The 6,505-nt window shown below is 43.6% G+C and overlaps 1 long non-coding RNA gene across 1 annotated transcript; it reads right to left on the bottom strand.

Moving 5' to 3' along the window:
* Positions 1–1,764: 1,764 nt before the first annotated feature.
* Positions 1,765–6,499, bottom strand: LOC127537038 (uncharacterized). Its single transcript, XR_007946360.1, has 12 exons — positions 6,228–6,499; positions 6,026–6,059; positions 5,892–5,992; positions 4,981–5,181; positions 4,778–4,811; positions 4,541–4,573; positions 4,373–4,506; positions 4,008–4,339; positions 3,441–3,473; positions 3,238–3,372; positions 2,630–2,731; positions 1,765–2,394 (listed from the first exon to the last, which is right to left on the bottom strand). It is a non-coding gene; the product is annotated as an uncharacterized LOC127537038 (long non-coding RNA).
* Positions 6,500–6,505: the final 6 nt, after the last annotated feature.

The following is a 6,505-nucleotide window of genomic DNA, read 5'->3' as shown; positions in this document are numbered from 1 at the left end:
CATGCAGCAGGTTCCATGCAGCAGGAAGAATGCAGCAGGAGGCATGCAGCAAGAAGCATGCAGCAGGAAGCATGCAGTAGGAGGCATGCAGCAGGAAGCATGCAGCAGGAGGCATGCAGCAGGAAGCATACAGCAGGAAGCATGCAGCAGGAGGCATGCAGCAGGAAGCATGCAGCAGGAAGCATGCAGCAGGAAGCATACAGCAGGAAGCATGCAGCAGGAGGCATGCAGCAGGAAGCATGCAGCAGGAGGCATGCAGCAGGTTCCATGCAGCAGGAGGCATGCAGCAGGAGGCATGCAGCAGGTTCCATGCAGCAGGAGGCATGCAGCAGGAAGCATACAGCAGGATCCATGCAGCAGGAAGCATGCAGCAGGTTCCATGCAGCAGGAGGCATGCAGCAGGAAGCATGCTGCAGGAGGCATGCAGCAGGTTCCATGCAGCAGGAAGCATGCAGCAGGAAGCATGCAGCAGGGTCCATGCAGCAGGAAGCATGCAGCAGGTTCCATGCAGCAGGAAGAATGCAGCAGGAGGCATGCAGCAAGAAGCATGCAGCAGGAAGCATGCAGTAGGAGGCATGCAGCAGGTTCCATGCAGCAGGAAGCATGCAGTAGGAGGCATGCAGCACCTTTTCAGACCAGCCTTGGCCCCCAAGGGCCCGACTTCAGGAGCTAAAATTAGAGCCATGCATGGAGAGGAGCGAGGAGAGGGATGCTAGCTGAGGGGAGCTAATGGAGGGATGCTAACAGACAGATGCTAATGGAGGACGCTAGCTGAGGGAAGCTTACAGAGAGATGCTAACAAAGGAAAGCTAATGGAGGGATGCTAATGGAGGATGCTAGCTGCGGAAAGCTAATGGTGGAATGGTAACGGAGGAAAGCTAATTGAGGATGCTAACTGAGGGAAGCTAATGTGCTGAATGAGTGGGCAGGATTTAATGGAATCATTAGAAACATTTATGATAATAATAAAATAATTTGACAATCAATTCTTGTCCAAGGAGATTGTATAAAAATGTTTTTCATTCTGGACTCATTTTGGTTGTTTTTGATTCTGTTTTTGTTTCAGTTTCGAGAACTGAAATGAAAAGCAGAAATTAGCTTCCAGGAAGAAGAACTTCTGGATAACTCAGACAGGTGATGAGGTCAGACGGTTACCTGGATTTAGATCTGATGAACGTCTGTTTGAGGAACTGCTTTCTGTTCAGTCAGAAGAAAAACTAAATCTGCAGGAAGGCCCATTGGCATGAGTTAGTGTGGGCTAGCATGGGTTAGCATGGACTGAATGATTGACTGATTGACTGTGTGGTGTTTCCTGTCCCCCCACCTCCGGCTCCGCTGCAGGTGGTACGACCCAAAATATTATAAAGATAAAATAAATCCAGTTAGAGTCGACCTTCATTCGCCCTCTGGTCAGAAATGTTCACAAACATCCAGCATTTGGCAGAAACCAGAGGCCTGATTTAATTCAGATTCTCATTTTAAATCGGGTTTAACCCTCGTGTCGTCCTGCGGGTCAAACTAACCCGTTTTAAAATTTGAAAATGTGGAAAATATATATATTTTCACAGTAAAACTTCTGATGTCCACATTTTCAACAAAAAAATCAACCAAAATCCAGTGAATTTTGGTTGATTTTTTGTGAATGTTTTTAAGAAACATTTTGAACTTTTTTTTCCACCTAAAAATGTGCAAAAATTTCCTGAAAAATGTGGACATCAGAAGTTTCACTGTGAATTTTTTTATTTTTTTCCCACATATTCAAACTTTTAAACGGGTCAATTTGACCCGCAGGACGACAGGAGGCTTAATCTCCTCCTCCTACCTGAACTCAGCTGATCCTCATCCACTGATGACCAACCAGCTGCAGACAGACTCAGAGTTCACCAACATAAAGGCAGAAGATTCGTCTGTTTTCAGATCGTCTGATCCGCCTCAGGCTAAGAGGTGAGAATAAATCTGAACCCAGAAATCCTTGAGGCTGAGCAGATCAGAGGTGAGTCTCTGTGCAGATGTTCAGATGTTTAGATCCGAGTTATCAGACCGGGTGGGTTCAGTTTGACACTCAAGAGCAAACTCCAGACAAACTCTTTTCATCGCTTCTTAATGATTTTATTTTAGAAACGGATCTTTCTACTTGTTCTCCTGTTTTAATTTGTTTTATTTAATTCTACAAATTGATTTTTAATCTATAAAATAACACATTAATGATCTAAAATACTGGACTAAATTAGATTCCATGGATAAGAAACTACAATATTATTAATTATGCAGGTTGATCCGACTAAAATAAATGTTCTATGATATTGCATTTATTTATTTCAGTTATCAGAAACGATTTCCATGCCTGTGTCATTTTAGGAGCTCTGATTAGTGGAACTATGACTCCTTCTAGACCTCCTGACTAGTGGAACTATGACTCCTTCTAGACCTCTGATTAGTGGAACTATGACTCCTTCTAGACCTCTGATTAGTGGAACTATGACTCCTTCTACACCTCCTGATTAGTGGAACTATGACTCCTTCTAGACCTCTGATTAGTGGAACTATGACTCCTTCTACACCTCCTGATTAGTGTTACTATGACTCCTTCTACACCTCCTGATTAGTGGTACTATGACTCCTTATAGACCTCCTGATTAGTGGAACTATGACTCCTTCTAGACCTCCTGATTAGTGGAACTATGACTCCTTCTAGACCTCCTGATTAGTGGAACTATGACTCCTTCTAGACCTCCTGACTAGTGGAACTATGACTCCTTCTAGACCTCTGATTAGTGGAACTATGACTCCTTCTACACCTCCTGATTAGTGGAACTATGACTCCTTCTAGACCTCTGATTAGTGGAACTATGACTCCTTCTACACCTCCTGATTAGTGTTACTATGACTCCTTCTACACCTCCTGATTAGTGGTACTATGACTCCTTCTAGACCTCCTGATTAGTGGAACTATGACTCCTTCTAGACCTCTGATTAGTGTTACTATGACTCCTTCTACACCTCCTGATTAGTGTTACTATGACTCCTTCTACACCTCCTGATTAGTGGTACTATGACTCCTTATAGACCTCCTGATTAGTGGAACTATGACTCCTTCTAGACCTCCTGACTAGTGGAACTATGACTCCTTCTAGACCTTTGATTAGTGGAACTATGACTCCTTCTAGACCTCCTCATTAGTGGAACTATGACTCCTTCTAGACCTCCTGATTAGTGTAACTATGACTCCTTCTACACCTCCTGATTAGTGGTACTATGACTCCTTCTAGACCTCCTGATTAGTGGAACTATGACTCCTTCTAGACCTCTGATTAGTGGTACTATGACTCCTTCTAGACCTCCTGATTAGTGTTACTATGACTCCTTCTAGACCTCCTGATTGGTGGTACTATGACTCCTTCTAGACCTCCTCATTTGTGGTACTATGACTCCTTCTAGACCTCTGATTAGTGGTACTATGACTCCTTCTAGACCTCTGATTAGTGGAACTATGACTCCTTCTACACCTCTGATTAGTGGAACTATGACTCCTTCTAGACCTCCTGATTAGTGGTTCTATGACTCCTTCTCGACCTCTGATTAGTGGAACTATGACTTCTTCTAGACCTCCTGACTAGTGGTACTATGACTCCTTCTAGACCTCTGATTAGTGGAACTATGACTTCTTCTAGACCTCTGATTAGTGGTACTATGACTCCTTCTAGACCTCTGATTAGTGGTTCTATGACTCCTTCTAGACCTCCTCATTAGTGGAACTATGACTTCTTCTAGACCTCCTGACTAGTGGTACTATGACTCCTTCTAGACCTCTGATTAGTGGAACTATGACTTCTTCTAGACCTCCTGACTAGTGGTACTATGACTCCTTCTAGACCTCTGATTAGTGGAACTATGACTTCTTCTAGACCTCTGATTAGTGGAACTATGACTCCTTCTACACCTCTGATTAGTGGAACTATGACTCCTTCTAGACCTCCTGATTAGTGGTTCTATGACTCCTTCTCGACCTCTGATTAGTGGAACTATGACTCCTTCTAGACCTCCTGATTAGTGGTACTATGACTCCTTCTAGACCTCTGATTAGTGGAACTATGACTTCTTCTAGACCTCTGATTAGTGGTACTATGACTCCTTCTAGACCTCTGATTAGTGGTTCTATGACTCCTTCTAGACCTCTGATTAGTGGTACTATGACTCCTTCTAGACCTCTGATTAGTGGAACTATGACTCCTTCTAGACCTCTGATTAGTGTTACTATGACTCCTTCTAGACCTCCTGATTAGTGGTACTATGACTCCTTCTAGACCTCTGATTAGTGGAACTATGACTCCTTCTAGACCTCTGATTAGTGTTACTATGACTCCTTATAGACCTCCTGATTAGTGGTACTATGACTCCTTCTAGACCTCTGATTAGTGGAACTATGACTCCTTCTACACCTCCTGATTAGTGGAACTATGACTCCTTCTAGACCTCTGATTAGTGGAACTATGACTCCTTCTAGACCTCCTGACTAGTGGAACTATGACTCCTTTTAGACCTCTGATTAGTGGAACTATGACTCCTTCTACACCTCCTGATTAGTGGAACTATGACTCCTTCTACACCTCCTGATTAGTGGTACTATGACTCCTTCTAGACCTCCTGACTAGTGGAACTATGACTCCTTCTAGACCTCCTGATTAGTGTAACTATGACTCCTTCTACACCTCCTGATTAGTGGTAGTATGACTCCTTCTAGACCTCCTGACTAGTGGAACTATGACTCCTTCTAGACCTCCTGATTAGTGTAACTATGACTCCTTCTACACCTCCTGATTAGTGGTAGTATGACTCCTTCTAGACCTCCTGACTAGTGGAACTATGACTCCTTCTAGACCTCCTGATTAGTGTAACTATGACTCCTTCTAGACCTCTGATTAGTGGAACTATGACTCCTTCTAGACCTCCTGACTAGTGGAACTATGACTCCTTCTACACCTCCTGATTAGTGGAACTATGACTCCTTCTAGACCTCCTGACTAGTGGAACTATGACTCCTTCTAGACCTCTGATTAGTGGAACTATGACTCCTTCTAGACCTCTGATTAGTGTTACTATGACTCCTTCTAGACCTCCTGATTAGTGGTACTATGACTCCTTCTAGACCTCTGATTAGTGGAACTATGACTCCTTCTAGACCTCTGATTAGTGTTACTATGACTCCTTCTAGACCCCCTGATTAGTGGTACTATGACTCCTTCTAGACCTCCTGATTAGTGTAACTATGACTCCTTCTAGACCTCCTGACTAGTGTAACTATGACTCCTTCTACACCTCCTGATTAGTGGTAGTATGACTCCTTCTAGACCTCCTGACTAGTGGAACTATGACTCCTTCTAGACCTCCTGATTAGTGTAACTATGACTCCTTCTACACCTCCTGATTAGTGGTAGTATGACTCCTTCTAGACCTCTGATTAGTGGAACTATGACTCCTTCTAGACCTCTGATTAGTGTTACTATGACTCCTTCTAGACCCCCTGATTAGTGGTACTATGACTCCTTCTAGACCTCCTGATTAGTGTAACTATGACTCCTTCTAGACCTCCTGACTAGTGTAACTATGACTCCTTCTACACCTCCTGATTAGTGGTAGTATGACTCCTTCTAGACCTCCTGACTAGTGGAACTATGACTCCTTCTAGACCTCCTGATTAGTGTAACTATGACTCCTTCTACACCTCCTGATTAGTGGTAGTATGACTCCTTCTAGACCTCCTGACTAGTGGAACTATGACTCCTTCTAGACCTCCTGATTAGTGTAACTATGACTCCTTCTAGACCTCTGATTAGTGGAACTATGACTCCTTCTAGACCTCCTGACTAGTGGAACTATGACTCCTTCTACACCTCCTGATTAGTGGAACTATGACTCCTTCTAGACCTCCTGACTAGTGGAACTATGACTCCTTCTAGACCTCTGATTAGTGGAACTATGACTCCTTCTAGACCTCTGATTAGTGTTACTATGACTCCTTCTAGACCTCCTGATTAGTGGAACTATGACTCCTTCTAGACCTCTGATTAGTGTTACTATGACTCCTTCTAGACCCCCTGATTAGTGGTACTATGACTCCTTCTAGACCTCCTGATTAGTGTAACTATGACTCCTTCTAGACCTCCTGACTAGTGGAACTATGACTCCTTCAAGACCTCTGATTAGTGGAACTATGACTCCTTCTCGACCTCCTGATTAGTGGTACTATGACTCCTTCTAGACCTCTGATTAGTGGAACTATGACTCCTTCTAGACCTCCTCATTAGTGGAACTATGACTCCTTCTAGACCTCCTGATTAGTGTAACTATGACTCCTTCTACACCTCCTGATTAGTGGTACTATGACTCCTTCTAGACCTCCTGATTAGTGGAACTATGACTCCTTCTAGACCTCTGATTAGTGGTACTATGACTCCTTCTAGACCTCTGATTAGTGGGATAAACTGCCAGTGTTGGTGTGTTAAAG

The sequence above is a fragment of the Acanthochromis polyacanthus genome, chromosome 1 (assembly GCF_021347895.1).
Source record: "Acanthochromis polyacanthus isolate Apoly-LR-REF ecotype Palm Island chromosome 1, KAUST_Apoly_ChrSc, whole genome shotgun sequence".
NCBI classification, from domain to species: Eukaryota; Metazoa; Chordata; class Actinopteri; family Pomacentridae; genus Acanthochromis; species Acanthochromis polyacanthus.
This window is presented reverse-complemented; position numbering and strand designations above follow the sequence as displayed.